Below are 24,265 nucleotides of genomic sequence, written 5' to 3'. Positions count from 1 at the left end.
GGGCCAAATTATGTACTTGAACTATCAAGTTAACAATGTGAAGAAATAAATATGAATTTTCTTCAATGCTTGCTTGCTTGTACACATTGCTGCATCTTTTTCCAACCTAATCATTTATTACAGATTAAGATTAAGATTTAGTTTATTTGTATGCCGCCCTTCTCCGGGAGGGACTCAGGGCGGCGAACAACTCAAAGGGGGAAAAAGGGAACATAAAACACAATACACGTGATTAAAATAAACAAGAATCATACAACCATACAAGTCGAGAGGGGAGGGGAACTCATCAACCCCAGGCCTGCCGGCACAGCCAGGTTTTGATGGCTTTCCGGAAGGCCTGGAGAGAGGTGAGGGTCCGGATCTCCGCGGGGAGTTCGTTCCAAAGGGCCGGAGCTGCTACAGAGAAGGCCCTCCCCCGGGTAGTAGCCAGGTGGCATTGGCTGGTGGACGGAACCCGGAGGAGGCCTAATCTGTGCGATCTAATGGGTCTTTGGGAGGTAATTGGCAGCAGGCGGTCTCTCAAGTACCCAGGTCCAATACCATGAAGGGCTTTATAAGTTACGACTAGCACTTTGAAGCGTACAGGTAGAATTGGAAGTCTAATTCATATATAGAAGGCGAGAAGATGAAATTTAATGTAGATTCGGATTTTAATTTATATCCTTTTGTAAGGTGGGGCCCCTACTTCTCGTTTTGAACTTTAAACTGGCAGACCTGGATTGAATCTGACGAAACATCAGCCGAATACCTATTAGTCGTGATAGTGCTCAAAGGCATCTAGATGAATATCTCAGGGCTGTTATTTGAAGTCAAGCTCCACTCAGTTTAGGAAAAACACAAGAGCCTCCCTGGCAAGGATGTTCCAAGCTTTTAGGAGAAGGTACCAAGTTGCTTACAAAAATGTTTCCTGCTGCATTTTTTCCCCATTTGCTTCTATTGGTGTATCACTTTATCTGTCCCGAGTCTCATTTCTCACTATCATTTTTCTTATGCTTCTAATACACTTTGTCTAGTACAGTGTTTTTCAATCTTTTTTGTGCAAAGGCACACTTTTTTTCATGAAAAAAATCACGAGGCACACCACCATTAGAAAATGTTAAAAAAATTTAACCCTGTGCCTATATTGACTATATATAAGGTGTTTTTCCCACAGCACACCTTACACTTTGTCACGGCACACTAGTGTGCCACGGCACAGTGGTTGAAAAACACTGGCCTAGTAAACATTCTGCTTAATCTTTAGGAGTATTCCCTCCTTGAGTATTAGCGTGGCACGACAAAACCACGCTCGACTAAGCCGCGCCCGATTAAACCGCGTCGCTGACATCATCAACAGGGCGACAACAGCGAGCGCGGAGAAAGAAGGGCGCTTTAAATAGCGCTTTGAAAGCAAGCCAATTCAACTTAAGGTAAGGGTTAGGTTTAGGGTTAGCTTAAGGGTTAGGGTTAGGGTTAGGTTAAGGGTTAGGATTAGGGTTAGGTTAAGGGTTGGGATTAGGGTTAGGTTTAGGGTTAGGTTTAGGGGGGTTAGGTTTAGGTTTAGGGGTTAATTTTAGGTTTAGCGTTTACAGTGTGCTTCTGTCTCCGTGCTGTTGTCGCCCTGTTGATGACGTCAGCTACGCAGTTTCGTCGAGCGTGGTTTAGTCGAACGTGGTTTTGTGGTGGAACCGAGTATTAGGAGGAGAATTTTTTTCCCCAGATTGGATTTAGAATGCAACATTCTGTCACAGTTTATATACTTACTCAGAAGTCAGCTTCATATACTCATCAGGACCTGCACTTCTGTATATTTCCCCGAAAATAAGATAGGGTCTTATTTTCTTTTGACTCCCAAAATAAGCACTTGACCTTATTTCAGGGAGGTCTTATTATTTTTGAGGTGCGGGAGGTGGCGAGTGTGGTCATCTCATGGCTGCTGCTGTATTGCAGTATTTTGGGAGGGAGGGCTTATTTTAGCACATGCGCTCAAAAGCCCGCTTGGTCTTATTATTCGGGGAGGGCTTATTTTCAGGAAAAAGGGGTATTTATATATGCTCTAAGGCTGCCGCTGCTGCTGCCGCTTTCATATCACAAGCACTTCCAGGGAGAAAGGATTAGCTGGTGATTGCTTGGGGACTCTTCATGTTCCCGTTAATGCCCACCAAAGTGGTACATATCTATTCATGATTACTCACTTTTGAACTTCTTGGCAAGAACTGGAATGAATGACGGGAGCTCTCATCCCACCACGCAGCAGCACTCTAGTCATCTTAGGCTAGTAAACTTGAGTATTGAAGTGGGCTAACTTGATGGACCATATGCAATAATTTACAACTACAGTTGGTCCAGAATGCAGCCGCGTGAGCGATATCGGGTGTACCTCGTTACACCCATGTTACACCTATCCTCCGCGAGCTGCACTGGCTCCCTATTGGTCTCCGGACGCGCTACAAGGTGCTGGTTATCACCTTTAAAGCCCTACATGGCCTTGGACCTGGATATCTGAGAGACCGCCTTCTGCTACATACCTCCCAACGGCCGATAAGAACTCGCAGACTGGGCCTCCTCCGAGTGCCGTCGACCGGACAATGCCGGCTGGCGGCCCCTCGGGGGAGAACCTTCTCTGTAGCCGCTCCGGCCCTGTGGAACGATCTACCCCCAGAGATCCAGACCCTTCCCACTCTCTCGGCCTTCCAAAAAGCCACCAAAACCTGGCTGTTCCGGCAGGTCTGGGGCTGTTGACCCATGAATGAGGTCCAGCCTCCCAGCTAAGTTGAGTGTATGGTGTGTTCTTTTTAAATTGTTCCTGTCTTTCCCCTATCTTTTATTTTGTTTTATCTTGTGTTTGTAAGCCGCCCAGAGTCCTACGGGATTGGGCGGCATATAAACTTATTAAATTACGAATAATGGAAAAAAAACTTGACAACTTGTATGATGTACGGAATTCTTCAATCAGCAAGAACAAAGAAATGTTGGGCAGTTTTGTTTATATTGAGCCATTAATTCCCCTCCATGCACCCGATGAGAACTGCAATTTGAGCATCTTTAAAGCTTCGTAAGTTCTTCTCTTCTGGATGTACTGATGTTGGAAAGGCACCGAAGACAGCTAACCCAGATTTGTGATGTTCTCTCACCATTACCTTTAGGAGCTAAGCAGGAAACAACATGGGTTTTTCCCCTAGTAAAACTTCTTCAGACATTCCATTCTTTTTTATCTACCTCCTTCTGTTTCCTTGTTAAAGGGGGAAGGAAAGTCTGCAAAAATGTTTAGCGTTAGGTTTAACAGCATTCTGGGTTTTTATTTCAAACCTAGGAAGTCTCTGATTTGGTCTTAAAAAAAGGAACACATATTCACCACTGATTTGATTAGAAAATAAATCATTACCTTAAACACCGCAAATAATCTAGAGATTAATACATTGGCATGATGGAAGCATGAAATGGCGACTACAGCTACCAAATACATAAGATTCAGTTTAGCAAATTACAGTACTGATACTGATGCATGCATTCATTGGCTGAACAATGCTTTCTGCATATCTAACATCCACATGACATGGGAATTTAGTGTGCAGTAATCATGACATAGCAATTCAGTTTTTCCTGTAAGTATTCTAGCTTAACATTTTTATTGAGTTATAAAATAAAATGCAAAGTACAGAAAATAAATATGGGAAAGGTGGGGAGGAAGAGGGGGAAGGGAAGTGGGGAAGGATAGGAAGAAAAGAAAAAGAAACATTGACTTCCTACCCTCTGTTGCAGTAAAACAGTGGTTTCCAAACTTGGCAACTTTAAGACTTGTGGACTTCAACTCCCAGAATTCTCGCTGGCTGGAGAATTCTGGGAGTTGAAGTCCACAAGTCTTAAAGTTGCCAAGTTTGGGAACCACTGCAGTAAAAGAAGCCATTAACCTCACAACTTTTTGTTTTCCCATCATCTAAGCAAGCCATTTCTATAAAGACTATCAACCCAATCGGTGAAACCCAAAATCAAAGTTTCATTCTTCTCCACTTCAAGCACGAAGTTCAGAAGTGGTCTCCGTGTCGAGACAAAAGCACTTGTATTCTTTTCTTTGATCAAAATAGTCCATTTTGTCGTTTCAGCCAACTCCACCAACTTCTGCAACCATTCGTCCATAATAGGAATCAAAGTGTCCTTCCATTTTTGTGTATACAATAGTCTTTCTGCTGTCAACATATGTATATAGTAACAAATTTCCAAAGTTTCCTGTAAGTATTAGTCAGTTTGTCTTCTCACCTACCAAATCAGAGACTTCCTAGGTTTGAAATAAAATGAGGGACTAATGCCCAATATCTTAGTGAACCACCAGTCCTGTGATATGTCTTACCCTTTTATAACTACTTCAAACTTTTTTTAAAAAAAAAATTTAAATCACTAGGTATAATTTAATTTGTCAGACTTCCAATCTTCTGCTTTAGTTAACCACCTTTGGCATATTGTCTTGGAACTTTCAAGTTTCTCAAAAAGCAATATAATAGGTGTGGTCTGCTGTTAAAAGTGTTGTAAATGTTTTATTGAGAGGACATGTTTTTAATGCCTGTCACTATTTTTGCACCAAAGAACTCAGCCTCATTACCTTCAGTACACATTTCTGAAAAGTCTTCCACCTGCTTTATATGAAGATGACTATAATTGTTTGCTTAACACGTTGGGATATTTGTTACATTCTGTGTATTTGAAACAGCTGCTGTTGTGGGTCCCCTGGCAGCCTGCTGAGCTGGCAGCAGATTCAGACAGCGAAGAAGTTGGGGAGGAACATCGGCCAGTCCTGGAGTCTGGGGAAGGCTCGGACGAGCGCTCTGCGTCGGAGGCAGAGGGGGGGGGGCAGGGCCATCTGGGAGTTTATGTGATGCCTCCAGAGCCTCCAGAGTCGGACATGAGTGAAGCAGAGGAACAGGGAGAGCCTGTTCCCAGTGTGTGCATGCGCAGAGCTGCCAGAAGACAAGAATAGTTAAGACAAAAGGGACGACTTGGGAGTAAGGCTTGGAGATGATTGGCCCCTCCCATAAGGAGGAGCGAAGGGACGTGAGTCTTTGCAAAAACCAACTTTGTTCGATTTAAACTCTGAAGCTCCGTTTTGACTGTGCTCCCTGTGGCCTTGGAAAGCCAGTTGCCAATTAAGTCTTTGGCAGTGTTTCAAGGGAGATTGTATTGTATTATTGTATTGTATTTAGTTTATTTGTATGCCGCCCTTCTCCGGGAGGGACTCAGGGCAGCGAACAACTCAGGGGGGCAAGGGGACATAAACACAGTACACATAATTAAAATACACGAAAATCACACAGCCATACAAGTCGAGAGGGGAGGGGAACTCATCAACCCCAGGCCTGCCGGCACAGCCAGGTTTTGACGGCTTTCCGGAAGGCCTGGAGAGAGGTGAGGGTCCGGATCTCCGCGGGGAGTTCATTCCAAAGGGCCGGAGCTGCAACAGAGAAGGCCCTCCCCCGGGTAGTAGCCAGGTGGCATTGGCTGGTAGACGGAACCCAGAGGAGGCCAACCCTGTGAGATCTAACGGGTCTGTGGGAGGTAATTGGCAGCAGGCGGTCTCTCAAGAGATAAAGGTGGATGCTTATCAGCCTTATCCTTATCCTGAAGGACTGTGGCAGACTTCTGTCGGACTCTTTACAAACTATTTGTGACTCATTACGGGCTATGAATGAACATAATTCACTGCTGTTGCGTGTGCTTTTTACTGTCTTAGGAAGCCTAAGTCAGAACATATTTGTTGTGCAGCAAGGTTTCGTATGAGGAAAGTAGAAAAAGATGATTGGCCAACACTCTGGGCTTTGTGCCGCTAGGTATATAATTATACAGGCAGTTTATGATCGCAATTGAGCTCAAAATTCCCATTTTCCTACCTTGCTAAGCAAGAAAGTTAAGTGAATTTTGTCCCATGTTCTGACCTTTCCTGCCCAGGTAAGTGAATCTGGCTTCCCCATTGATTTTGCTTGTTACGAAAATGTGCAAAATGTGATCATATGAGCCTGCCACCCTGCAACTGACATAAATACATGCCAGTTGTCAAGCATCTGAATTTTGGTCACATTACGTAGACACTGCTACAGTCACAAGTGTGAAGACGGTCATAAATCCCATTTTTCACTGCCACTGTAACTTCAAGCAATCACTAAATCAGTGTTTCTCAACCTTGGCGACTTTAAGTCCTGTGGACTTCAACTCCCAGAATTCCCCAGCCAGCTGTGCTGGCTGGGGGATTCTGGGGGTTGAAGTCCACAGGACTTAAAAGTCGCCGAGGTTGAGAAACACTGCATTAAATGAATGGTTATTAAGTAGACTATCTGCTTGCGCATATATACTATTTTTTTCTTTCCACTGACTTTAATTTCAATAGAACCAGAAGAGAGAAAGACCCCTTAACCAGCTTTGCTGAAATTATTTATCAGGGATACGTTCCAGAATAACGAGTATCTTGATTCTTTTTAATAACAATATCCCTATGCTCCTCCTGCAGTTCCTTCAACAACAGTTCCTTAAAACTGTGGGAGTTGGTTTTCCCCTTCTGTTCAGTCATGTCCAATTCTCAGAGACTGCTGGGATAAGTCAGAAGTTGCGAAAGCCCCAACACTGGAAGTCTTTAAGAAGAGATTAGACCAGTGTTTCCCAACCTTGGCAACTTGAAGATGTCCGGACTTCAACTCCCAGAATTCCCCAGCCAGCGAACGCTGGCTGGGGATTTCTGGGAGTTGAGGTCCGGACATCTTCAAGTTGCCAAGGTTGGGAAACACTGGATTACACAACCAATTGTCTGAAATGGTATAGGGTTTCCTGCCTAGGCAGAGAGTTGGACAAGAAGACCTCCAAGGTCCCTTCCAACTCTGCCATTTTATTATTGTATTAAGTCCCTCCAGTTTTCTTGGCCAAGTGTTTCAGAAGACATTTGCCATTGCTTCTGTCCTAGGGTTGAGAGAAAGGGACTGACCCAAGGTCACGCCTAAGGCAGGATCCCACAGTCTCCTGACTTCTAACCTGATGCCCTAATTACTACCTCAAACTGGCTTTCTTAAACTGTAAGTAAGAGTTTTGCAAATCGTTGCCAAACAGAAGAAGAAATACTTATGCAACACGAACGCCGGATCCCTATGTAACTTTCCATCTTCACAAAATAAAAAAGACGAGAGGCATTCACTCACACGTACCCTCTCTGATCACCTAGATAAGCCAGACATTAGAATAGCTGCTGGTTTACAGCAGCTTTCTCAATTCAAGTGCCCTCCAGTTAATATTGTCGTAATTCCTGCCATTACAGACTTTTCCCCCAGATCAGGGGGAAATGTTTATGTTCCTTACTCTCTTTTGTCATTCCAACTAGTTGTAAAATGTACCAAGATAAACTTGGTCCCAGAAATCTGCTGGATGTCCTATTATTATTCCAATACAGCTTAAGTGAGCCACTCAGGTACCCATGTTTTGGTGCTATGCAGTTCCTTCTACAGCAACGTTGTTATAGAAATAGAAATGGCCACATCATGTATTTTCCAGCCATGCTCCAAATAACAGGAAAGGTACATTATAGCAATAGCAGCAGTTAGACTTATATACCACTTCATAGGGCTTTCAGCCCTCTCTAAGCGGTTTACAGAGTCAGCATATTGCCCCCAACCGGGTCCTCATTTTACCCACCTCGGAAGGATGGAAGGCTGAGTCAACCTTGAGCCTGGTAGGATTTGAACAGCCGAACTGCTGAACTGCAGTCAGCTGAAATAGCCTGCAGTGCTGCATTTAACCACTGCGCCACCTCGGCTCTTACATTACCCGAAAACATCACAAAAGGAGTTGCTGCTACTTGTAGTAAGACAGGTTCTGTCACCTGGACCTTCTGAGATGTGAATTAAAAATCAAATAAGAACTTGAGAACACCGAATAAATCAATTGATATCTAAGCAGTATCCATTTTTAAATAGATTCCTACCATCAGTTTCTAGATCCTTTGATGATGTCATTTCATTTCTTCTGCAGACTTCCTTGTTCCTCTTATCCTACTAAAAGATAAAAGGTATTCGTTTAGCTTCCCAAGCATGAAAATACACGTTTTTCATTCATTTCTTCCTTATTTTCTACCCTCCCCTACTCACAACGAAGAACGTATTTAATTTTTTTGCCCCAATTAAAAAAAAACAGTTGCAATTAGTCAAAAAAACTGCCCAAATGTCTCTGCTATGTTGACCAGTGGTGCAATTCAGCTGGTTTTATCCAGTTTGGGCAAACTGGTAGCAGTAGGAAGCTCTACCCACTCAGTCGGACGTTATCACATCCCATTTTTAACACTCTGCGCATACGCAGAAGACCCTGTGCATATGCAGAGGTGGCGCGTGCGCTCACATTTGCAAACCAGTAGCAAAGGTTAGTGTCAGACCTGCAGCCATCTTTTCTTTTGGATCTTTGGCCTGCCACACTTTCTATTATCCAACTATGCATTTTCTATTGCGGGAAAATGGGAGGGGAGATTGTACAGAGTACGATGCTATGTAGCCATAACAACATTCTTTCTGGAAAGCCAAGGTCATCCTTTGTCTTTGCACCTGACTGGAATTGGATGGGTGGAACTGCCAGCGTGGCAGTGAGAGATTGGACCATGTGATGGACTTGTGGGTGTGGGGGCAAGATCTTGAACTTTCAACTAGGTATGGAAAACCAGGAAGCTTTCAGATTTGGGTTTTTCCAGATGCGCCAACATGGCGCTCTTAATAAATTGGAACTTTGAGCAATACTTTGCCTTGGAACACTTTGCTATTTGGATCCCTGACACTTAATTGATTTCACCCCTGATCTAGACCAGTGTCTCTCAACCGTGGCAACTTAAAAGACCTGTGAACTTCAACTCCCAGAATTCACCAGCCAGCATTACATAGCAAACCTGTACTTTCGTGCTTGGGAAGCTAAACTGATGCCTTTTATCTTTTGAGTTAGGATAAGAGGAACAAGGAAGTCTGAAAAATAAACGAAATGGCATTATTATGGAATCTGGAAACTTTTGAGACGGGAATCCATTAAAAAATGGATCCTGTTTAGCTATCAATTGATTTATTCAGTGTTCTCAATTTCCTATTTTATTTTAAATCCATATCTCAAGACGAGCCAGCTGAAACACCTTTTGTTACTGCCATGGTAAGCAGACATTCTGGTCTAAATATTCATGATTCTTGGGTGGGGGTGAGAAGCCTTCATCTCAATGGTATCTTTAACACGGGGGAGTTTCAAAGTAACTTACCTGGTAGGTATTTGAAACAAGCAGATAAATTGCAAAGGAGAGTCTTGGTGTTCATTAATTGATTGATTGATTGATTGATTTAGTTTATTTGTATGCCGCCCTTCTCCGGGAGGGACTCAGGGCAGCGAACAACTCAGGGGGGGGAAAGGGGACATAAAACACAATACACGTAATTAAAATACACGAGAATCACACAGCCATACAAGTCGAGAGGGGAGGGGAACTCATCAACCCCAGGCCTGCCGGCACAGCCAGGTTTTGACGGCTTTCCGGAAGGCCTGGAGAGAGGTGAGGGTCGGAATCTCCGCGGGGAGTTCATTCCAAAGGGCCGGAGCTGCTACAGAGAAGGCCCTCCCCCGGGTGGTAGCCAGATAGCATTGGCTGGTGGACGGAACCCGGAGGAGGCCGACCCTGTGCGATCTAACGGGTCTTTCGGAGGTAATTGGCATCAGGTGGTCTCTCAAGTACCCAGGTCCAATACCATGAAGGGCTTTATAAGTTACGACTAGCACTTTGAAGCGTATCCGGAGACCGATCGGGATTAAGTCTTTGGGTATGTTTAAATGATCTTGGGATTGCGCGGGGCTGTGACAATCTATCGCACAGGATTTAGGCTACAGTATTTGCTTGAACATAACCTGAAATATTTTCCTATGAATGCTGGGATAGTATTGCATAAAGATTTCACGCTGCAGTAATAAAATTTCTTCCATTTCAGGGGCTTGCAAATAGTTTTTTACGTCGTACAGTAGTTTATTTCTAACTCACTCATCTTGGTGACGGTAATTCCCTTGCAACTCCCTTTGCAAATTTCCTGCTGGTTAATGATGCAATATTTGGTCAATGACAACAGTCTTAATATGAATTCTCCAAAGTTTCCAAATGAATATTTTTTCAAGATTAGACTTAATGCCCTGAACATAATCTCCCAAGATAAATGTAAACATGTTCAGTTCGCAATATTTGGCCTCCTTACCTTTTTCAAAATGGAACTAAGCCAATGTGTAGCAGGGAAAGTCATGTGCCTCAATCTTGTTACCGGTTCCTGGTGTTTAAATCATGCATGCATCGTGAAGGAATTGTGTGTCAGCATTGTTGCAGCTTAGCCTCACTTAGGATTTATAGCTGCATTTAAATCCCTAAGGATCGGCTTGCATGTTCCTGCTGCTATTTTGTTCCCTGCATTTGATTTAAATGTCGTTTTCTCACAATGCCATGTCCTGAAACCTTCAGAGCGTTTACCGCCTGCCTCTGATGGGACAGAAAACATATTCATGTGCCTCAACCTGCCCTTATTACCACTGCTTAATTCCTGCTCTTAAGGCATATTACGACAGAGAAGGGACATTACACAGTAGGGAAATTACTGTATAATAGGAGAGTCCCAAAAATCACACATATAAACAAAAGATTTGATTAGCCAACAATAAGGGCCAGGATGCTCTAGCACTATTTTGAAAAGAAAAAAAAAACCCTGCAAGATGTTGGTTTTGCTAAAAGTGATTAGTATAGAACAGGGGTGTCAATCTCGCGACCCACGCACTGGATGCGTCATGCGCTGGCCATGCACACGCCCAGTTTAGTGAAGGGGGGAAAGTTGCAATATGTCATGTGACGACTCCATGACGATGCAAATAGAAAGTTTACCCCTATATAATATTGTTTGCGTCTTTTCTACACCTCTTTCTGAAAACCATGTGATTCTTGCTCTCCCTTTTTGTTGTTGTCACTTTTGTGGGGCTCTACAACAACCTTGAAAACTCCAGGGATATGATACGTGCTAAGAATGATGCAATACACAAGAATCAGTTGTGGTTCTATAACGTTTTGAAAATGTTCCTTGTATAAGAGAGGAGTGGTATTTAAAAGAAGCAGTTGCTAGCCAAGTCTTTTATTTGGGTGAAGTTAGCTTTGGAAGCAGTTGTTTGTTTAGATCAGCTACTAGTTCAGTAGCTGAAAACTAACAAATAGTTTGAATCACAACAATCATTTTTTTCACTAAAGATTTAGTTACTTGGCTGTTATTTTTTACATCATCCTATTTTCTGCATACTTTGATCTCAGGAATTTTAGTGGAGGTAGTCTCGGCCTATTCTATCATTAGGTAGTTTGTGGAATCACCCATGATACGAAACTAATTGTCCCAATTCTTTATCTCACAATATAGATTTTAGATTAGATTGATTAGATTTAGATTGCTTTTATTTATAGGCCGCCCTTTTCCCTGAGGGGACTCAGGGTGGCTTACAACCTATAGGGAGGGGATACACGTAATGACATATACAGACAATACACAATTAAAAATAGAAGCAACATTCATTCATCATATACTTGTAGAACTTGTATACAACTGATTAATAGCATTGGAATAGAACTGAATCATGGCTACTAACAGACCAAACCTTTCTATACATACAATCATTGCTAGAAAACTTTTTCCCATGGTAACATATTATATCCTGATATTACTTTTATGAACATATATTTTATATATTGCCCAGAGTCTCTAGCATTGGAATTGTTAATAAATTAAAGAGGTTCCCATCTCAAGGCCCACTTTTTTTTAAAGCCTTAATGAATTTTCTAGTTCTTCATGCTTAAACCCTTCCCTATTTCATGCTACTCCTTCAGCTCATTTGGCTACTGATAAGTAACGTTTCTGTTTCCTAGTGCCTTGATTATTTTCAGCAATACTGAATAGCCTCAAATACTTATCCTCCGATCACGAAATCCGCTCCCTGTTTGAAAATTTTAAGAGAATGAATGTGATCTGAAGGAATGATAGGAAGTGGTGGGATTCAATTTTTTTTACTACCGGTTCTGTGGGTGTGGCTTGGTGGGTGTGGCAGAGGAAGGATACTGTAAAATCTCCATTGACTCCCCACTCCAGGGGAAGGTTACTGCAAAATCCCCATTCCCTCCCGATCAGCTGGGACTCGGGAGGCAGAGAATAGATGGGGCCAGTCAGAGGTCGTTATTTACCGGTTATAGCAGTTAGACTTAGCAATAGCAGTTAGACTTATATACGCTTCATAGGGCAGAGGTGGCGCGGTGGTTAAATGCAGCACTGCAGGCTACTTCAGCTGACTGCTAGATCAGCAGTTCAGCGGTTCAAATCTCACCGGCTCAGGGTTGACTCAGCCTTCCATCCTTCCGAGGTGGGTAAAATGAGGACCCGGATTGTTGTTGGGGGCAATATGCTGACTCTCTGTAAACCGCTTAGAGAGGGCTTAAAGCCCTATGAAGCGATATATAAGTCTACTGCTATTGCTTTCAGCCCTCTCTAAGCGATTTACAGAGTCAGCATATCGCCCCCAACAGTCTGGGTCCTCATTTCACCCACCTCGGAACGATGGAAGGTTGAGTCAACCTTGAGCCGGTGAGATTGGAACCGCTGAACTGCAGATAACAGTCGAACTACTCAAAATTTCTGCTACCGGTTTTCCAGAACTGATCATAACCTGCTGTATACCACCTCTGACGATAGGTCCAAAAATAAATTGAGCAATTTATCAACGTCCCTCTTATTTGCATTTCCAAAGATATTCAATTATCTGCATACAGTAGATGAACAGATTATGATTTGCGTTCTATGTCTTTATTGTACTATCTGGTTATTTTGATTGAGAGTCTCTTCAACAAGTGATAGCACCCAATTATTTAGACTTAGAGTTCCTGATCTAGAAAGTGGTGGGATATTATAGGCCAGTGTTTTTCAATCCCAGCAACTTTAAGAAGTGGGGACTTTTAAGACCCAGAATTCTAGGTAGAGAATTCTGGGAGTGAAAATTCAGAATCCTTAAAAGTAGCTGAGATTGAGAAATACTGACCCAATCTTTCCACTGCTTTGTAATTATTAGAACTTGTACTAACAGCTATGTGTTTAGCCTCGAGGTGCCAGATCCTATCTGCACCATTTTGCTCTTCCTGTTTTTAGAATCAGCTTATTAAGAGATCCTAACGAATAAGAAGAAAACACGGCAGCAATTGCCTTCGAGAAAGTTATTGATGGCTTATCAGCATCTTTGAAAAATTATTTGGTCCTAAGTAAAAAAAAATATGTACTGTTCTAGGTAAAAGCTGCTCTTTAAGTCATAAATAATATTTTTAAAAGTATAATCAAATGAAAGGTACACAACCCACACACACACACACACACACCAATTTAAAACCTAAAATGCATGGCAAGAGATAACAGTCATTACCACACAGGACCATATTCCAAGAATAATCATCTCCAACCTGCAGCTGTGGGGTTCACCCACAAAAGGGCGAACGACAAAAGCGCGCCTGACTAAACCGCGGTGACAAAACCGCGAGTTCTAAAGCGCGCCGACGAATGAGCACTGAAGCGCGCCGACAGAAGCGCGCTGTAACCCTAACCCTAACTTAAATCACGCTTCTGTTGGCACGCTGTTGTCGGTGCGCTGTTGTCGGCGCATTGATGACATCGCGGTTTTGTCAGCGTGCTTTTGTCATGCGCACATTTGTCAGGTCACGCAGCTGTGGATTGAAGGACTTGGCTACGAAGATACAGAGACGCCTGTTTTATATTGTTTTTACATTAAACTAAGTCCCCTATTAACATACAGGAGGATAACAGGGAAGTTGGCAGGTTGAACAAGCATGGCAGTTTTTTCCAGCTCTCTTGACTTCTGTATTAGACACTACGACCAGGACCTCACTGGACTTGAGACCTATTTCATCCTCAACCTTGGTAATCATCCTAAGCTTCGCAATTGCCAGTATATTGGTGAAAAGCCCAAGATCCTTTACAAACAAGTAAAATTTGGCAAAATTTTAATTTCCGTGAAACAAAGACTGGGTGATTGTAGTAACAAATTCTGTTACTGGTTCTATTCTTAAAATGTGTACCAGATAACGCTGTTGAGGAGAATGCACATGGATTTCTCTGCTTATCTGATGCATGTATTGGTATTTATTTAGGTTCCACCACAAAACCGCGTTCGACTAAAGCGCGCTCGACGAAACCGCGTAGCTGACGTCATCACAGCGTGACGAAAAAAGCACGCTGTGAACGCTAAAGCTAAAATTAACCCCTAAACCTAAACCTAACTCTTAACCTAACTCTAAACCTAACTCTAAACCTAACGCTAAACCTAACCCTAACCCGTAACCTAACCCTAAACCTAACCCTAACCCTTAACCTAACCCTAACCCTTAACCTAACTCTAACCCTAAACCTAACCCTTACCTTAACTTGAATCGGCTTGCTTTCAAAGCGCTTTTTAAAGTGCCCTTTTTTCTCCGCGGTCGCTGTTGTCGCGCTGCTGCTGATGTCAGCGACGCGGTTTAATCGGGCGCGCTTTAGTGGAGCGCGGTTTTGTCGTGCCACGTTTATTTATCCATTTGTTTAATAGACTTACTGCATATCCTGTCTTTTTTTCAAGGAGAAAAAGGCAGCCCACGTAGCATTCTCTCTCCTTCCATTTTTCCCCAATAGTAACAACATAGTGAAATAGGTTGAGTGGAGAGAGAATGACTTACCCAAAGTTATTCAGTTATGGATATGAGTTTAGGTTCCCCAAAATCCAGTCCAACACCTTAACCACTGCACCACACTGGCTCCAACTTTATTATAAACCACATCTGCATACTATTTTGAAAATTACAGGAAGAAAGGAGATGAATCCTAGGGAGATATGATTGCACAACTTTTCACAACATTAAGTGTAAGCTAGCAAAATAATCGGGTTGTACAGACCTTATCTATCGGGGATTTCTGACAGACTGTTACATGTTTCTTACAGTGCTGATTCCAAATGTTCCCTGTTCTACTCAGAGGCGGGTTCCTACCGGTTTGGACTAGTAGCTCGGCTAGCCACGCCCCCAAACTGGCTCTATCGGCGGAGCTGTAGGTACCGCCATCTTGTTTTTTGCTTCTGTGCATGCACAAAAGCATTTTTTTAACCTGGGCATGCACACATAGTATGTATGCATCAAGTGTGCACATGGCCAAAGCACGTCCCTGAGCGAACCGGCAGTAGAAGAAGCCAGAACCCACCCCTGGTTCTACTTCAGTGCTGCAAATGGAAACAGCAAGGTATGTATGTATGTATTATGTATGTATGTTTCTACGGGTAAAAGTTAATCAATCTGGAAACCTGTTTGCAAAGACATACCGGTATTTACCATTACAATCAAATTTCAGATTGATTATTCAGTTTTTTTTAATCAGTTTCTGATATTTTATCTTAGCAATGGGTAATCTATGGGCTGCCCCAGCATCCCCTTTGTGTCATTCCAATACCCATTGTTTAGAATAGCTAAATTTATGTGGTGTGAAGTAAGAATCCTTTTTTTTTCAGTTTGGGAGAGTTAAGAATTAGTATGATTTGCCCCTACCCACCTCAGTCTTGGTAAAATTATAGCTGCAGAGAGGGCTATATAAAGGAGGCAGTTAAAAACTCTGAGCTTGTCATCTGGAAAGGTGACAGGCCGAGTTTGAGACCCAAGTGCTGTACAACAGGGTGAGCTTTCGTTATTTGCCATAACTCCTGCCCACCTAGTAGTTCAAAAAAATGCAAATGCGAGTAGATAAATAGGTACCACTTCAGTGTGAAGGTAACAGCATTCCCTGTGCCTCAGCATTTAGTCATGCTTCCCTCAGCTAAGACACAGAGACGATCTCCATCAACAGTCATGTAGAGTTAAACATAACTAAACAGGGGAAACCTTACCGTTATAGCTGCAGCAGATGGCCTCCAGGCGTCTGATTAAGACGTTGGTTGCCCAAGTAACAGCCTCAATCCTTCAAATTATATAATCGTAAAACATCTTAATAGCAACAATTACACCAACCCTAAAGCCCACAGGGTTGGAAAGACCAATATTTTTGGGTTTTCACTTCGATGATCTCATCATAACTATTCCCAAACATTGACCTGAAAACACTCCTGTTCCTAGAATTCGTGTAATCCTATCCCTTTTGTCCCAATAAATCTTGCTAAAGAAAATCCTGCTTGGATAAAAATCACTTCGATTTTGACAGCATTTGCAGGCCATTATGGAAAAATTCAGCGAGACACACCTTGATTTAATGCAAGCAGATCAGTTATATTTCATAGATTAGGATGGGACCCGGTGAGTCTTTTTTAACAGGTACACAAAACACACACTCACTGTGTCATAGAGATACCTTTCCTTCCCTGTCACTACACCTGTCCTCTGGAATAGCTCCTCCCACCTCTAAAATTCAGACATCCCAGAGCCTATTAGTCTTTTGGAAGGCCTTGAAGATCCTGCCTTTCCCTTTGGGTTTATTTACTTATGCATATTGTTTATATGTAGGGACACAGTGGTTAAAATGTGACTGCTGAACTCCTGTCAATTGCGCCAGCCAACCTAGCAGTACAAAAGCATGCAAATGCAAGTAGATGAATAGGTATCACGTACAAGCATGTGGGAAGGTAACAGAGTTCCATGTTTTCATGTAGTATGCTCTGTGCTATAGTGTGATGCCATGCTGCCCAAATGACCGCAGAAAAATCTCCAGGCACCTCTGGCTCTTAGGGTTAAGAAACAGAGATCAGCTCTGCCTCCTAAAGTTGGTGGCAACTAGCAGAGTAAACACCCCCCCCCCCGGGACACTTATTATCTATATAAAAGAGCATGGGTGGCATGAAAGGAGTAATCCCACCTAACTTTACCCTGCTTCCCTGAAAATAAGACCTCCCTGGATAATAAGCCCAATCGGGCTTTTGAGCACATGCGCTAAAATAAGCCCTCCCCCAAAATATTGCAACACAGCAGCAGCCATGGGGTGACTACGCTCGCCACCTCCTGCACCTCAAAAATAATAAGACCTCCCCGAAAATAAGGCCAAGTGTTTATTTTGGGGGTCAAAAGAAAATAAGATCCTGTCTTATTTTCGGGGAATCACGGTATATGTTGCATATATTTCATTTTATTTGATTCTTTAGTTTTCTTGCTTGTTTTTTCTATTGTACACTCTCCCAAACCACAACATTTTTTTAGTCGGGCAGCCCAATAAATCCAGCAAATAAATACATAAAAGAAATAGTAAATAAATAAATCTTGCCTTAAAAACCATTAGCTATGCTAGGAAATGTTTGTGTGTTTATTTTGCTTGTTGTAAATTAGTGGCATTTATTGCATAATCATCTTTAACCAAATGCAACAAATCTCATTAGTGTGAAATAAAGATTATTTTTCTGTCTCTGTCTTTCTCTGTCTGTGTGTGTGCGCCCGCGCGCGCCCGCACGCTCGCATGCACATGTGAATGATTTCTACATGAGATGGACTCAATCACATTAAACTTATGCTTTAAAAACCAGAGTGGTTTATCTAATACTTTGGTTTTAGCTTGGCATACTGGGTGAATTTAACTGCTTAGAGCTTATTAAGTAAATGATAGTTATACAACAATCACTAAGTGTAATATCGGATCCCATTACAATTTTGGTTCTTATTTCTCTTTAAAATGCCCAGTTCTAATTGCACCCAAAGAACAAACATTCACATGCTATAAAGACTATTGAGAAATGTTCTGGATGAATAAAGTACACAATCTTGTAAACTGGGAGGTATTATGCAACAACCCTCTGGTAATTCATTCTTTGGATTAGGCCACTTATCCTAACTGTGAGAATCTTGGCAAACATCAGGGGCACTTAAACCACAAACCTAAGCCTTGAAAACATCTTCCCTTTAGATGTAATATAAATAGTCATTCTCTTTGCAGCTACAGTAAGTCTTTAGTTTGAAGGAAGGGATAGGTGCATTTGCTGAAAAAACTTGCTTGTAGTCATTATTAGCTGGTTATCTAACTTCACACAAAGTTCACAACCTGATCAAGGTACATTTTTATTTGCTCATTATTTTTGTTACGACACTAAACAGAATTGTGGAAAAAGCCGGCTCAGCACTATTTCATTCAAATCAAACCCAATGAAACAACACAATTTTGATGAAAAGATTTAAAATCTAAATGCACATTGCTGTTTAGAGGTCAAAAGTTTTAGAGGTTGTGTAATCATCCAATTAAAAGTGGGAGTCTCTCTTTTTGTCTCCAAGTTGACTTAATTCAAGCAGGAATGCAGTGGAAGAATTCACTTACATAATAATAGATTAGATTTTAAGGAAACGTGAAATCAATGCTGCCTCTGGGCAAGTACATATAAGTTGGAATTATTGATTTCATTATCGCTGTGCCAACTTTTCAAATTAAAATCTTATGTAACGAACCAGTCCAATTGGTAAATCCCAGTGAGCATGCAGAACATTTGCAAACATTGGCATTCCTTAAATCACCTCACTTACAATTTTTTAAAAAAAGTATTAGGTTCTTATATATATTTTTTTAGCAATGCATCTTACTATTGTTCAAGTGAGCATTTTCTATATCTCTATCTGTATGTGTGTGTGTGTGTGTGTGTGTGTGTGTGTGTGTGTGTGTAGGTCTCTAGTTATTCGGGTTTTCTCCCACGTAAAATTGGAGATGTCTTGGCGACGTTTCGACGAAGTCTCATTCGTCATCTTCAGGCTTCTTCAGGCTTGGTGCTTCACCAAGAAGATGCTGAAGAAGCCTGAAGATGACGAATGAGACTTCGTCGAAACGTCGCCAAGACATCTCCAATTTTACGCGGGAGAAAACACGAATAACTAGAGACCTACATACTAACACCCGCGAAAACCTCAGAAAACATGCATACATACATACATACATACATACATACATACATACATACATATCAATAATAGTGTAATGAAAAGATAATTTGCAAAGAGGGATTCATAGAAACAGTTAAAGCAGTTAAAGGCATAATAGGATTAGGGATTAAATGAATGCTATAATTTAAAGAAGAAGAACAGAAGAATGTTTTGTGTTTTGTATGTGAAAAGAAAATCTTAAAGTTGACAATCTTCAAGACAACCCTCTTCAAGTTGGGTTCAACACTTTTGTAACTTTAAGGATGCATCCATGAATTGTTTTAGAGGGGGGATACATTCAATTCCATTCAGGTCTATTCCATTCATAGGTATGACTTAATGCTGTTCGTTTTATGCTAACTGCATATTTAACCAATTTCCCTACCCTTTCTAATTACAACCCATACTTTCAGACTCAAGTGATTTTAGAATGGCCAAATTCTGACTTGCAAGGTGCATAGTACAATTAATATGCTTACCTGATTTACTAATCAATTAATATTCATTTTACATCTAATGCTCATCATTAGAGCATCTAATGGCTCAGTTACTGACCATAATAAAGAATCTAACTTACAGATGCATCTATGAGACTTTCCTGCAGCAATGCAGAAACAGGTGGTCATTGCTGTCATCATAAAGTGAAGGTTATTAACGGAATAATAGCAGACTATAATAGCGAAAAGATGGGATGGATTTATTCTGGCAACTGTCGGGGAAAATTATATGACATATATTTAATGCTCTTAATCAGTATATCAGTTATTACATTAAAAAGGATAGGAAAGATGGAGCAATTGTTTCTTGTGTTAACACATTTAGCGCACAGAAAATATCTAGATAGCTGTATATCATTTAAACTTCCAAGTTTGTATGGCTATAATTCTTTCTCTCCCATTTTCCCTGTACCAACAGGAGGAACTGAGGCAATGAAATTGAGTAAAATGACCAAAAAAGATAATAGCAATAGCAATAGCAATAGCAGTAGACTTATATACCGCTTCATAGGGCTTTCAGCCCTCTCTAAGCGGTTTACAGAGAGTCAGCATATTGCCCCCAACAATCTGGGTCCTCATTTTACCCACCTCGGAAGGATGGAAGGCTGAGTCAACCCTGAGCCGGTGAGATTTGAACCGCTGAACTGCTGATCTAGCAGTAGCCTGCAGTGCTGCATTTAACCACTGCGCCACCTTGGCTCTAGATAATGCATTAAGATCCCCTCCATTACTATCCACTATCTATCTCTCTTAACTATCTGAACTCTAATTCAAGAGAGATTAATGGCCACTACTAACTAGACATTTAAATGAATTAATGTCTATCAAAGATTGGAATTGGCGATCCTGGGTCCACTAAATATTATAGAACTCTCAAAAAAGTCTGCCCAAATTTCAAGGTAAATAGGAATTGAAATCCAGCACCTGAAGGACTCTAGGCTTCCTACCGTTTGAGCATTTGAAAGCTTTCTGTGACATTGCTTCTTATCAATTTATTCATACCATTACTTTTGCTTCATTCTTATTATTATTGTAGAAATCAGTGATTCCTCTGTTGATAGGTTCATGAAAAATATGGGGGCCCAAGTCCATTCTTTTGTTGAAACACAGGATGGAGCACCAATGTGTTGGCCCAACTTCTATAATTCCCTATTCTCCAATAGTAGGTTAGGATATTCATGATTGTACATTGTTAGCACTATTTCCTAACTCATCTGTTTGCAAATTGGAGACCCCTTGCAACACCAAGGTAAACAGAGAAGAAAACCACATCCACTTTCCCAAGACAGTCCATTTAATCTGATTAATATTGAATGTCATGTCTGAATAGCATTTTTGGCCACAGATAAGCTTGTCATGCATTTGAAAATCTATGCTTACTAGGGATTATTTTTCCTCAGCTACAAGAATCCTATAACAATGACATCTGTATAACTTTACAGCTAAAAAAGATACAGCAAAAAATTAAATTCTTATAGACTTGACTCTTTAGCACTGTTAAAATGCATTAATTTTAAAAAAAAACAGACTTTGTTACACAGAGAAGTCAGATTTTCACAAACCAGCATATCATCCATATTCATGTATTATTCAATAAATGATTTATAATGTTAGGTGTCATTTAGCCATTGTATTTGTACAGTGCTAAACAAAGACCTCAAATTTTATCCTAAGATTTTTAAAGTCTTTTATTAGTTTTGAAAGATTTCGGTGAGAGAAAAAAAACTATGGACAAATCAATTCATTCAATTATCAATTCCAAGAATGAGAGACTTTGATTGTAAATTATTTTTGCACATTAAAAACCAATTAATGTCTACTTAGGACAAACAGGAAATGTACAAAATTTAGAAGCAACTTAGAACTAAGGAGAAATTTTCTGACAATTAGAACAATCAGTGGAACAACTTGCCTGCAGAAGTTGTGAATGCCCCAACAGTGGAAGTCTTTAAGAAGATGCTGGATAGCCATTTGTCTGAAAGTGTATAGGGTTTCCTGCCTAGGCAGGGGGTTGGACTAGAAGACTTCCAAGGTCCCTTCCAACTCTGCTATTGTATATACAACTCTAAAGGGACATTGATAGTGCCATTTACAAAGTGGAAAAACCAACTAACTTATTTTAATGAAAAGTTATTTTCTTAAACCATAGGTTTCCAGAGAAACATTCTTCAGTTTTCTTTTGGTGCATAAATCTTGAGTACTGTAATTAAGTTTTTCTCAAAAGTACGATCTGAAGATCCCTGGGGTTCCCCTTCCCCCCCAGCAAATGTTCTCAGCAATCTACCAAATCAGAATTATTTGCCAGCCTATGTTGATAAATAATAAAATATTAAAATCCCTTCAAATAACCATAAGAAGAGGTAGTTACAGAGAATGTGTCAATACTGGTAGGCAGTAAGCATGTGATACTTCCTTTTAGCAGTTTTGGGATGAGATAAGAAAGAATTTGAGTTTTACAACTTTCTCGCCCCAGTGAGTGAACCACTAAATTCCAACTAAGCCATAATGAGATTTGCTTAGTTCTGATGTGAAATGTAGGAATCCATTCTTCATGTCTAATAAACCATTATAAGCAACTGCAATATATGAATCTAGACAATATCAGATTGTTAATTGGAGTTAAACAAGCTATTGTGCTATGTAAGTCCAATTATCGAGTTTATTTGCTGGATAAAAATAAGGTCAGGGAAAAGAACAATGCTGTGAAAAATATTCTCTTCATTTTACAAATGTTAAGAGTAAGAATGAGCAGGAATTTCTTTCAGGTGAAATCCCTAATTGAGAAATAATGGGTTGGCTCTGGAATTTTAGTGAAAATTATTGCAATTGTGGCAGCCATTATTTCAAATTCTGTGATGGCAAAACTCTTGTATGTACTACAGGAGGAGGCAAGAGAATGACACGCCTCATCTACGTCAGGAATTTTTCAGCTTTTAACCCTTGCTTAACTCCGCTCGAGTGATCAGAAACCGCCAGACTAGATGAGGCACGTCGTTCTCCTGCCGCCTCCTGTAGAGGGCGCTTTTTTAGAGGCTTTTTTAAACAGTTAAGCACTAAGCAGAGTCATCCATGGTGACTCTGGCAGCAACTAGCTCAGCCTGACCTCAGCTCTTGCCTTTTTCCTTTTACATTTTTTTTCTTTTCATGATGACAGTGGTGAGGCTCTGCCTCCCCTGACTGCACATCCCTGGTATGTATTAAAAAAAACAAAAACAAAGAAAGAAACACTTGTGTGCACCAAAACATAAATATGGCTTAAACTCTATGAAACAATGCAAATATTAAATAAAGTCTTCCGGGAATTAGGTATTCATTTTATATGACAAGTTTTAACATGACCTTATCTAGGCCATAGGATATAGAAACAATACAACATGTTCTCCTGACTAAGATAAATGCGTGTTGATATAATTATTAATTGTTCAGAGAGTTCATTTTAATACAATGAACTTTATGACATATGCCAGGTACACTCATTTGATACAGCTTTTCTCTTGATTTATTGCAATGTGCAAGAATGACTGATAAGTGCAAGATGCCCTAATATTTTTTCTAAAATATACATAACTATATATTAATGAAATCTTCAAATTTTTATGCATTCTCAAAAGCTTTCTGGGATCCCTGCTTGCAATGTTATCAAACCAAGCCATCAATAGAATAACAACTGTCTTGAGCTCATATGAGGCTCTGTTTCCTCCCTGATTAAGTCCAAATCAAGCTCTAGACTTTAGAGCCTTCCTTTTCAAAGTTGTATATGTGAGCGTCCCACCAATTTCTATCTTTTCCACAAACATTTCCTGTTTTTTTAAAATTATATCTACAACAGGGTTATATAACTCCTGTCTGTAAATCTCTTTGGATGGAGTATGTCTGGAGTATATGGGCATTGGCAGCAGCTGGAATGAGAGAAAAAGTCATTGTTCTGTGCAGAAAAAAAATAATGAAGGCCTTAAGAAAAGATGTAATCTCTCTGTGTGTGTACATGTCTTCACAGATGTCAGTATGTGATTTAATTATCTATACATTCTATGTACAGTCAGACTTCAACAAGAAATAGAATATCTAGTTTTCCATGTTTACATATTTGCCATATGCCTGTAGTTCATAAAAATATATCAACCTCCAGGAAATAAAAGAAATGTCTGCCAAACCACCACAAGAATCTTTTTATAAATCTGGGTTTATAAATTTTTATAAACATGGGTTACTAAGTACCCATAATATGATGCACATTTAATATACTGTAACTGAAAAGCGGGCATTCAGAAACATGCATTAATTTAAATTGTAATGATTTGATATTGACATATTGTTACCAATATTGCAATGATTGAGTCAACTGTGATTTAGCTAAATGTGGATCTTTAAAATGGTGATTATTGCCATTTATGTATTGAAATATTAAGTTCAATGTGTTGTGTGGCTTGGGAATGCAGTATATGATATTAAGCTGCCATTTTAAACATTAATTAGCAAGAACCAACCTGGGTCAGTCACTGGGACCAAGGGATTTGTCTTCTGAGCTTTCAGACTGGTGCTGGAGCCCATCCTCAGGGAGCTTCTCTCTGGCAAAGGGTGTTAATTATCAAGTTAATTAATTAGCAAGCTCTTTTGAACTAAGCGAAATTTAGTTTTGAAGAGATATGCATAAAATGTATAGAAATGTACTGGGAGCATCAGCCATAAACAATGATTATACAACAATTGAACAAATACTTCAAATTAAGATCACATTTTTTTTATTATTATTATACTTGGCTGAAAAGCCACAAAAGCAGGAAACTGGAAATTCAGAGGCGTGGTTTATGGTACGGAAAAGTATACATATCAGGTTTAAATGCTT

General features: G+C 40.5%; 1 long non-coding RNA gene across 1 annotated transcript in view; it reads right to left on the bottom strand.

Moving 5' to 3' along the window:
• The window catches only part of LOC148042449 (uncharacterized), a 40,122-nt gene extending 16,134 nt beyond the window's left edge, over positions 1-23,988 (bottom strand). Inside the window, exons 1-2 of the long non-coding RNA XR_015695137.1 lie at positions 23,907-23,988; positions 7,931-8,000 (exon numbers count right to left, since the gene is read on the bottom strand). This is a non-coding gene — a long non-coding RNA (uncharacterized LOC148042449). The remainder of the gene's footprint in view (positions 1-7,930; positions 8,001-23,906) is intronic.
• Between the last annotated feature and the right edge of the window lie 277 nt (positions 23,989-24,265).

This window comes from Thamnophis sirtalis, unplaced genomic scaffold (assembly GCF_051295495.1).
Source record: "Thamnophis sirtalis isolate CommonGarterSnake01/CBP01778 unplaced genomic scaffold, rThaSir2_p1.2 scaffold_15, whole genome shotgun sequence".
NCBI classification, from domain to species: Eukaryota; Metazoa; Chordata; class Lepidosauria; order Squamata; family Natricidae; genus Thamnophis; species Thamnophis sirtalis.
Note: the sequence above shows the minus strand (reverse complement) of the source record. Positions and strands in the feature narration are given on the sequence as shown.